Source organism: Equus caballus, chromosome 21, assembly GCF_041296265.1.
Source record: "Equus caballus isolate H_3958 breed thoroughbred chromosome 21, TB-T2T, whole genome shotgun sequence".
NCBI lineage: Eukaryota > Metazoa > Chordata > Mammalia > Perissodactyla > Equidae > Equus > Equus caballus.
In genome coordinates, this window is record NC_091704.1 from 10,035,625 (window position 1) to 10,047,071 (window position 11,447).

Consider the following 11,447-nt stretch of genomic DNA (forward strand, 5'->3'; position numbering starts at 1 on the left):
AAGTGGGATTTATACCAGGGACACAGGGATGGTTCAATATCCGCAAGTCAATCAACGTGATACACTACATCAACAAAATGAAAAACAAAAACCACATGATCATCTCAATAGATGCAGAGAAAGCATTCGACAAGATCCAACACCCGTTTATGATAAAAACCCTCAATAAAATGGGTATAGAAGGAAAGTACCTCAACATAATAAAGGCCATATATGACAGACCCACAGCCAACATCATACTCAATGGACAAAAACTGAAAGCCATCCCTCTGAGGACAGGAACAAGACAAGGGTGCCCACTTTCACCACTCCTATTCAGCATAGTACTGGAGGTGTTGGCCAGAGCAATTTGGCAGGAAAAAGAAATAAAAGGAATCCAAATAGGTAATGAAGAAGTAAAACTCTCGCTGTTTGCAGACGACATGATCTTATATATAGAAAACCGCAAAGAATCCATAGAAAAACTATTAGAAATAATCAACAACTACAGCAAAGTAGCAGGGTATAAAATTAACGTACATAAATCAGTAGCATTTCTATACACTAACAATGAACAGAAAAAGAACTCAAGAACTCAATCCCATTCACAATCGCAACGAAAAGAATAAAATACCTTGGGATCAACTTAACAAAGGAAGTGAAGGATCTATACAATGAAAACTACAAGACTTTCTTGAAAGAAATTGACGACGATATAAAGAGATGGAAAGACATTCCATGCACATGTATTGGAAGAATAAACATAGTTAAAATGTCCATACTACCTAAAGCAATCTACAGATTCAATGCTATCCCAATCAGAATCCCAAGAACATTCTTCACAGAAATTGAACAAACAATCCTAAAATTCATATGGGGCAACAAAAGATCGCGAATTGCTAAAGCAATCCTGAGCAAAAAAAACAAAGCCAGCAGAATCACAATCCCCGATTTCAAAACATACTACAAAGCTACAGTGATCAAAACAGCATGGTACTGGTACAAAAACAGGTCCACAGATCAATGGAACATAATTGAAAGCCCAGAGATAAAGCCACACATCTATGGACAGCTAATCTTCGACAAAGGAGCAGAGGGCCTACAATGGAGAAAAGAAAGTTTCTTCAACAAATGGTGCTGGGAAAACTGGACAGCCACATGCAAAAGATTGAAAATTGACCATTCTTTTTCACCACACACCAAAATAAACTCAAAATGGATCAAAGACCTAAAGATTAGTCCTGAAACAATAAGTCTTCTGGAAGAGAATATAGGCAGTACACTCTTTGACATCAGTTTCAAAAGAATCTTTTCAGACACTATAACTCCTCAGTTGAGGGAAACAATAGAAAGAATAAACAAATGGGACTTCATCAGACTAAAGAGCTTCTTCAAGGCAAGGGAAAACAGGATTGAAACAAAAAAACAGCTCACTAATTGGGAAAAAATATTTACAAGCCACTTATCTGACAAAGGGTTAATCTCCGTAATATGCAAAGAACTCACATGGCTTAACAACAAAAAAACAAACAACCCGATCAAAAAATGGGCAGAGGACATGAACAGACATTTCTCAAAAGAAGATATGAATATGGCCAATAGACACATGAAAAGATGCTCATCATCGCTAATCATCAGGGAAATGCAAGTCAAAACTACACTAAGATATCACCTTACACCCGTTAGATTGGCAAAAACATCCAAAACCAAGAGCGACAAATGTTGGAGAGGTTGTGGAGAAAAAGGAACCCTCATACACTGTTGGTGGGAATGCAAACTGGCACTGCCACTATGGAAAACAGTATGGAGATTCCTCAAAAAGTTAAAAATAGAAATACCCTATGACCCAGCCATCCCATTAATGGGTATCTATCCTAAGAACCTGAAATCAGAAATCCCAAGAGTCCCTTGCACCCCTATGTTCATCGCAGCATTATTTACAATAGCCAAGACGTGGAACCAACCTACATGCCCAGAAAGTGATGATTGGATAAAGAAGATGTGGTATATATACACAATGGAATACTACTCAGCCATAAAAAAGACAAAATTGGCCCATTCACAGCAACGTGGATGGACCTCGAGGGTATTATGTTAAGCGAAATAAGCCAGTCAGAGAAAGACGAACTCTATATGACTCCACTCATAGGTGGAAGTTAGTATATTGATAAGGAGATCTGATGGGTGGTTACCAGGGAAAAGGGGGGGTGGGGGGAGGGCACAAAGGGGGAAGTGGTGTACCCACAACATGACTAACAAAAATGTACAACTGAAATCTCACAAGGTTGTAATCTATCATAACATTAATAAAAAAAATTAAAAAAAAGGAGCTGAAACAATTCAAAAAAACATCAAATGTATGCAGACATTCTTGAAAGGGGGATGGGAAATCATGGAGATCATTTTTATATTATTATATTTTATCATAGTGATTAAATATGTATAAAATAAAATTTACCATTTTCACCATTTTTAATTGTACAGCTCAGTGGCATTAACTACATTCATATTGTTGTGCCACCATCACCGCCATCCATCTCCAGACTTCATTTCATCTGGCAAACTGAAATCGCACCCACTAAACATTAGCTCCCAATTACCCTCTCCTCCCGATCCCTAGCAACCACCATTTTACTTCCTGTTTCTCTGAATTTAGCTGCTTGAAATACGTCGTATAAGTGGGGTTATACATTACTTGTCCCTTTGTAACTGCTTTGTCTCACTTAGCAAGATGTCCTCAAGGTTCATCATGCTGTAGCATACGTCCACCAAGTGCTTCTTACATCTCATGTCAGAGGAAAGCCTTAGTCTTCATAACAGACGTGCGGAGCTAGACAACTTTCACCAGTGAGGGCCTTCTGAATGAGAGGGCCAAATACAAGGTGTCGTGTTTATGAAAACGGGAGCCTGATATGCTAGCAGGATCCAGAAAGAGTAACAAAAAGAGCACGACATAAATCTATGCAAGGCTCCCTTCTCACTGGGCCACCCTTGAAGTCCTCAATGCTGCCCTTCAGCAAATAGTGTGCATCAGGCCACCTTGCATGTCTGTAAAATACAGTACAATACAGTTTCATTGAGGGTTGAAAGTTTTGTATTTAATATCTGGCATATGCTAACTTAAGGCTTCAGGGAAATTAATGCAAATATAAATGACTGGCTAAGAATCATTGACACCATGAGTAAACTTCAAATCAATGGTTCCATTAAATTTAAGGCAATTTTACTGTCTTCATGATAGTACTAAATTGCATGATAAAAAATAGAACTTGGTCCGTAAAATACAGCATTTACTATATGTTTCATGGTATATTTTCTTTTGCCTTGCCTCCGAACTTTATTTTTTAGAGCCTTATTGAGACATAATTGACAAGTAACTTTGTGTAAATTTAAAATGTAAAACAGAATGATTTGATACATACGTGCATTGTAAAATGATTACCATAATAGGGTTTGTCAACCCCTCCATCATCTCATGTTTTAATCATTTGTGTGTGTGTGATAAGAACATTTAAGATCTATTCTCTTAGCAAACTTTAAGTATATAATATCGTGTTGTTAACCAGTTTCATCATGTTGTACAATATCCCCAGAACTTATTCATCTAATGACTGGGCGTTTGTACCCTTTGACCAATATCTCCCCATTTGCCCCCAGTTCAGCCCCATTCTACTCTGTTTCTGTGAGTTCGGGCGTTTTAGATTTTACATATAAGCGATATCATATGGAAACTGTCTTTCTTTAACTTATTTCACTTAGCGTAATGCTCTCTAGTTGCATCCATATTGTCACGAATGGTAGAATTTCATTCTTTCTCATGGTTGAATAATATTCCCTTGTGTATATTTGTACCACATCTTCTTTATCCTTTCACATGTTGATGGACACTTAGGTTATTTATATATCTTGGCTTTTGTGAATAATGCTGCAATAAACATGACAGTGCACACATCTCTCTGAAATCTTGTTTTCTTTTACTTTGGAGGTACACCAGAAGTGAGATGACTGGATCATATATTAGTTCTATTTTTAGTTTTTTGAGAAATCTCCGTACTATTTTTCATAATGGTTGTACCAATTCACATTCCAATCTACAGTGCACAAGGGTTCCCTTTTATGCCCACACTTGCCAACACTTCTTATCTCTTATCTTCTTGATGATAGCCACTCTAAGAAATGTGAGGTAATATTGTGGTTTTAATTTGCATTTTCCTGATATTAGTGACGTTGATGACCTTTTCATGTACCTGTTGCTGTTAGTATGTCTTCTTTGGAAAAATATTTATTCAATTCCTCAGCCCATTTTCTACTTGGCCTGTTTATAATTTCCTATTGAGTTGTATAATTTTAAATATATTTTGGATGTTAACCCATATCAGATATATGACTTTGAAATATTTTCCCCCATTTGAATGGTTGTCTTTTCATTTTGTGGATCATTATCTTTGTTGTGCAGAAGCTTTTTCAGTTTGATGTCCTCCCACTTGTTCATTTTGCTTTTGTTGCCTTTGTTTTTGTTGTCAAATCCAAAAACAAAAGCCAAGATCGATGTCAAGAAACTTACCCACTATGTTTTCTTCCAGGAGTTTTATAGTTTCAAGTCTTAAGTTCAACCCTTTAATCCATTTTGAATTGCTTTTTGTGTGTAGTGTAGGATACTAGTCCTATTTCACTTTTTTGCATGTGACTATCCAGTTTTCCAATCTCCACTTATTTAAGAGATTATCCTTTTCCAATTTGCTATTCTTGGCTCTTTTGTTGGAAATGTATGGACCAGATATGAGTGGGTTTATTTCTCAGGTCTCTATTCTGTTCCATTGATCGATGTCTCTGCTTTCCCGCCACAATCATATTGTTTTGACTAAACTTTGTATTTTAAAATCAGGAAGTGTAATACCTCCAGCTCTTTTTTCTTTTCTCTTGACGTAGCTGTGGCTGTTTAGGGTCTTCTGTGATTCCACAGAAATTTTAGAATATTTTAAAATTTATTTTTACAAAGCCATTGAAATTTTGACAGGAATTGCATTTAATTGCCAGATCTATTGAGTAGTCTGGACTTTTAAAAAATATTAATTCTTCTAATTCACGAGCACAGAATAGTTTTCCATTTATTTGTGTCATCTTCAATTTATTTTATCTTTGTCTTATACTTTTCAGTATATAGATCTTTCAGCTTCTTTGTTCAATTTATACCTAAGTATTTTATTATTTTTGATGCTATTATTACTGGGATTGTTTTATTAATTTGTCTTTCCAATAATTTATTGATTGTGTGTGTGAACAAAACTGATTTTTGTATATTGATTTTGTATCCTGCAACTTTACTGAATTTGTTTATTAGTTCTAACAAGTTTTTTTTGTGTGTGTGTGGAGTTTACAGTTTTCCATACATAGCGTGTTGTCATCTACAAATAGAGGCAGTTTTATTTTTTTCCTTTTTGCTTTGGATTCCTTTTATTTATTTTCCTTGTCTAATTTCTCTGTTTAGGACTTCCCACACTATTTTGAAAAACACTGGTGAGAGTGGGCATCTTTATCTTCGTCTCGTTCTTAGAAGAAAAACTTTAAAATTTTCAACATTGGATATGATGTTACCTGTGAGCTTGTCATATCTAGCCTATATCATGTTGAATTACGTTCACTCTATACTCAGTGTGTTGCAAGTTTTTGTTATGAAACAATGTTGAATTTTGTCGTATGCTTTTTATGTATCAAGAGAATCATCTGATTCTTATCTTGTGTTCTATTAATGTGGTGTATCATATTTATTGATTTGCATATGTTGAACCACCCTTGCCTCCAAAGGATAAATCCCACTTGATCATGGTGCATATTATTTCAAATGTGGTGTTGAAGTTGGTTTGCTAATATTTTCGTAAGAATTTTTGCATCTATATTCATCAGGGATATTGATGTATACTTTTCTTGCGGTGTCCTCATCTGTTTTTTGTATAATGCTAATACTGCTCTTGCAAAATGCATTTGGAATTGTTCCCTCCTCTTCTATTTTTGGAAGATTTTGAGAAAAATTGGTACTAATTATTCATCAAATGTTTGTGAAATTCACCAGTGAAACAAGCTGATCCTAGACTTTTCTTTGTTGGGAGGTTTTGATTACTGATGCAATACCTTACTTATAATTGGTCTCTTCAGATTTTCTATTCCTTCATGATCCAGTCTTGGTAGGTTATATGCTTCTAGGAATTTATGCACTTCTTCTAGGTTGTGAAATTTGTTGGTATATTATTATTCGTAGTAGTCTCTTATAATACTTTTTAAACACTTTCTACTTGTGTGATATCAGTTGTAATGACTACTCTTTCATTTAAAATTTTATTTATTTGATCCTTTTTTTCTTTGCTTGGTTGTTCTGACTAAAGGATTACCATTTTGTTTATCTTTTAAAAAGTTAGCTATTAGTTTAATCGATTCTTTTCAAGATTTACGTATATTTTTAATGTCTTCTTGGACACAATGTTTGTTAAGGAGTGTGTTTAATTTCCACATGTTTTCTAATTTTCTAGTTTTTCTCCTATTATTTATTTCTGGTTTTATACCATGTGGTCAGAAATGATACTTGGCATGATCTCAGTCTTCTAAATTTCCTAGGATTTATTTTGTGAATTAGAATATGATCTATCCTGGCAACATTCCTTGTATATTTCAGAAGAATGCATGTTCTGCTGCTGTTGGATTGAATATCCTGTGTATGTCCAGTAGGCCCTTTTATTCTAAAGTATAGTTCAAGTCCACTCATATATTTTCTGTCTGGATGATCTACCCATTGTCAAAAGTTTGTTTTTAAAGTCCCTACTATTATTTTCTTTTTATCTATTTCTTCCTTCAGATCTGTTAGTATTTGTCTAATATATTTCAGTGCTCATATTTGGTGCATTTATATTTACAATTATTATATCCTCTTGATAAATTTACCTTTTTATCTTTAAAATGTCCCTTTTGTCTTGTTTTGACATTTTTTTGCTTAAAATCTACATTGTCTGTTAAAAATATTGCAACTTCTAATGTCTTTTGTTACTGCTTAATGGAATATCTCCCCTGCACCTTCACTTTGAGCCTATCTGTGTCCTGAAAGCTTTAGGGAGTCTCTTGTAAGCAACATATAGTTGAGTCTCATTTTATTTTTATATATTCAGCAATATTAAGCCTTTTGATTGGAAAATTTAATCCACTTATATTTAAGGTGATTATTGTTAGATAAAAACTTACTAATACCATCATATTAATTGTTTTTATGGATGTTTTATAGTTTCTTTCTTCCAATTTTCTCTCTTGTCTTCCTTGTGAATTAGTGATTTTTCACAGCAGTATGCTTTGATTCCTCTCTCTTTATCTTTTTCGTATCTGCTGTAGCTTTTTATTTTGTGGTTATCATGAAGCTTATAAAAAATACTTGTAATAGTCTATTTTTCAATCAAAAACCCAACCATTTTATTTCCCCTCTTTTTATGTTTTATGTCTCAATTTAGCTGTTTTTATATTGTGTATTCATTAACAAATTATTGTAGTTTACTTATTTTAATACATCTTTCTTTTAACTTTTATACTAGAATTATATTATTATATTATTATATATTTATAATTATATATAATTATATATATTTTATATATATAATTATATAACTATTATACTAGAATTCTGATTTTGACTATAAACAAACCTTTACCAATGTGTCATATATTTTCATATATTTTTATGTTACTAATTAATGACCTTTCATTTTTGCTTGAAGAACTCTTTTCAGCATTTTTTTAAGGCAACTCAAGTGGAGTCGAACTCCCGCAAGTTTTGTTTGTTATGGAAAGTCTTTATCTTACTTTCATCTCTTAAGGTCAACTTTGCTGGGTAAAGTATTCTTGATTGGCACTTTTCTTTCTTTCACCACATTAAATATATCATCCTTTTCTCTCCTAACCTGAAAAGTCTCTGCTGAGAAATCCTCTGATTGCCTTATAGAGTTTCCCTTGTATGAGAGAATTTTTTCTCCTAAAAGGTTTTTAAAATTATCTGTCTTTGATTGTAGACTGTTTTATTATAATGTGCCTGGAGAATAGCATTTTGGATTAAAATTTGGTGGTGACCTATTAGCTTTCTAAAGTTGGATGTTCACATCTCTCCCCATATTTGGAAATTCTTTGGCCATTTCTTGCTTAAATAAACTTTCTGCTACCTTGTCTCTCTTTTCTCCTTATATGCCTTCTCTGGCTTCTGTAAAGCCAGGCCAGGTGCTGACAGACTCCCTTTTACTTTCACTAGGGTGGTGCTGAATATTCAAGTTTGTGCTTTCTCCTAAACCTGAAGATTTGAGGAGGTATCCTGTGTGGTCTCACTAGGCATCTGCAAAATTTCACTCTCTCCACTGGTGTGAGTGCTCACAAGGAGAAAGAAATAGGGTGGAGATATGTGTAACTGAGGCATGTGAAACACTGGGGGTGCCTGTGGGATATTTGGAGGAATCTATAGGCGGCACTTCCACAGTGGCTCATGGGTGTTCTTCCCAATGGAATCTGTGATGTGGGTAGTCAGATCTGCATCCCTTTGATACATTCCATCCTGAGTCATGTGGGCTGTTTTCCCAGTGGTCCACCACCCCTCAATCATTTAGATCTTGCCTCGGTCCTCTGAATGGGGTGGAAGAGAAAGGTGTTTATTTTGAAGCATCTCATACAGTTGCGGATGTGTGAAGCCAGATGCCCACTCACATGGTCTCACTTTCTTCAGCAGGAGAAATCATGAGCCAAGAAGGGCTCTCATCACTGAGCTATGCTGCCTTGGGGAGGGTTGATGTGAGTAAAGTGAACTTGTTCCTTTTACTCTTTTCCATGCATCCAATCTTGTCTTTTTAAAAATTTTCTTCAACAATATGCTGTAAATTTTGTGATTCATTTCTATACTTCCACAAAGGCTCTCTCATCTGTGTATGATTGTCTAATTCAGCACTCTCCAGGGGCTCCCGGTTCATGGCCAAAAAGGGCTTGAGCTGGTTCATGGGCCACTTCAGGGTCAGATAGTTTATTAATATAATATATAATAATAATATGTAATAATATAATATAATAATAATATAATGTAATATATACTAATGATATAATATATAATATAATATAATTTTGACTAGTTTTTGTAAAGTATATACAGCTGTGATAACAAATAACAGGGATTCCTAGCACAGTATTTGGTGTAAAGAAGCTTTCCTTATGGACAGATATTTAAGATTGATGGAGATGATTAACCTGAGCTATGCTGGGGAGGAGTTGAGGGAAGACTCCATGCTGACCACGGGTGCATTTAGACTGAGCACATACAGATTTACAGCAGTAAATAGATACCAAAGCAAGCGAATTCTCACAAGGAAAACTCATAGCAAAGAATATGCAATCCCTAGAGTCTCTCCTAAGTAGCTGATGTTTTCTAGGAAGTCAGAGAATGAAAACTGGCAAGAAAAAAAGAAAAATTAAGAATAACGTACTAATCCTTTATCTAAAGCCATAATGGGGTTATTTTATTGATAGATAACATAGCAGTTTACCTCTCAACTCTGTTGACCCTAGTCCTGGCTATGTGACTTGTCCCATGAAAGTGTCTTGTCCCATGAAACATGAAAAGGATTCATATGTGAACCTTCCAGGAAGAAAACTGAGAGCCTTCGTGGGGTTCAGTATTTTTTTTTCTTTTCTCTGCCTACAATCAGCAATATTCCAGAGAGAAGTTGTCCCTACAACGTAGAAAATATGGAAAAGAGGCAGAAACAACTTGCGGTGGACATGAACAGTGAGTAAGAAGTCAACATTTGCTTTTATAAACTACTAATTTTTTTACCCAGCTTTCCTTTAACCATCATAGCCTAGCCCACACTAACTGATACACTCTTGATAATTTTCCTGGCTCAGGTCCTATCCTAAAGATGAATTGTTGCCACAAATAATAGATCTATAATTTGTAGTTACAGGAAAACAGAAAGACCAATGGAAAAAAATCTTTTTTATTGATCATATATGCCATTGGTGTCACTAAACTAAATAAATCTAAATTTAAATATTAAATCCTATTACACAACATTCTATCCCCAAATACTCTATCTTAGTCTGGCTTAAATTAAAGTATTTGGTAACAATCTCTTAAACAGACCTTCAGTAGACTCTTACATAATTATTTACACTTACACTAGTGGTAGAGTAAAATTGAAATAACATTAAATGAAATATGAATTTTAAAATTGTGTAATAACAAGATAATTGTTATATGAGAGACTTTTTGTAAAGGAATAATGTATTCAGAAGTCACAGCTAATTATCCATGCATATTTCCTTTAAAGAGCAACCAATTACAATGCAACTGATTCATCCCAATTGGCTTCTGTTACCTGATTTATTAGAAGATAATTAGAATTTGGAAAGTAGTATCCTAACATAATTGGGTCTAGAAAAAAAGGAAAGAGGAAAGAAACTAGAGGTGAGTTGAATTTTTTTGAATTAAGAATTTGCATAGTAGTGTTGAAATATATGCAAAGGACGTGGGTGAATAGCTAGACAATTATATTAATAGCATTTGAAGTGGCACAGGGATGGGTATTTGGAGAACTATAATAAATTATTTAGGATTATGGAGGAATGTAGGGATTTTGGCATTTAATCTTGGTATTTAGTATAACAATGAGCAAAAGAAGGACACAACTGGCTTATGTTTTTTGGAAAAGCTCACTATGGAAAATGTGTTGAGAGGAATACTGAAATATAGGATAGGGGAAGAGAACTGAGAAAACTGTTGAAGATATTGCTCCAGGCAAAAACTGACATGTCTTGACCCAGGATAGAAGAACTGAAGATGATGAGATAGGATCAAGTTTCAGTATAATGTGAGCCAAAAAAATTTGCTGATAGATAGGGTTTAAAAACAGAAAGGAGCCAAAAATAACTTCAATTATTTTCTTTGAATTTTCTGCGGTTAACTATCTGAGGAGCAGGATGCATTTTTTCCATAAGGATGGAGAGATTAAGATACTGTTTTGCACTATTTAGATTTTAGAAACTATTCACACATCCAAATATCACTAGCAAGTAGGCAGTTGTATGTGTGAGTCAAGTTTAGGCATGAACTCTGAACTAGAGATATTTATAACTGAGAATTCTCGACTGCAGATGCTAGGTAAAGCAATATGAGTGGATGAAAGAGAAGAGAAGAAAACAGAATTCTCCTATTCTGAAAATGCTGCTATTCACTAAAGGGAGAAAACAAGATAGTACAGAGAAAGAAAGAAGTATTGCCAAAGTGAGGTTCTCGTTGTCAAGACCAAAACTGGATCTAGTGCACAAGTGTAGGATTGAGGCTCTGAAAAAGCACAGAAAGCTCCTCTATAGTAAAAGGAGAATAGATAGAGTACATAGACACAGATGCAAATGGTGGGTAAGGGGAAATCTGTTTGAAGTTCACTTCTAAGAGGTACACCTGA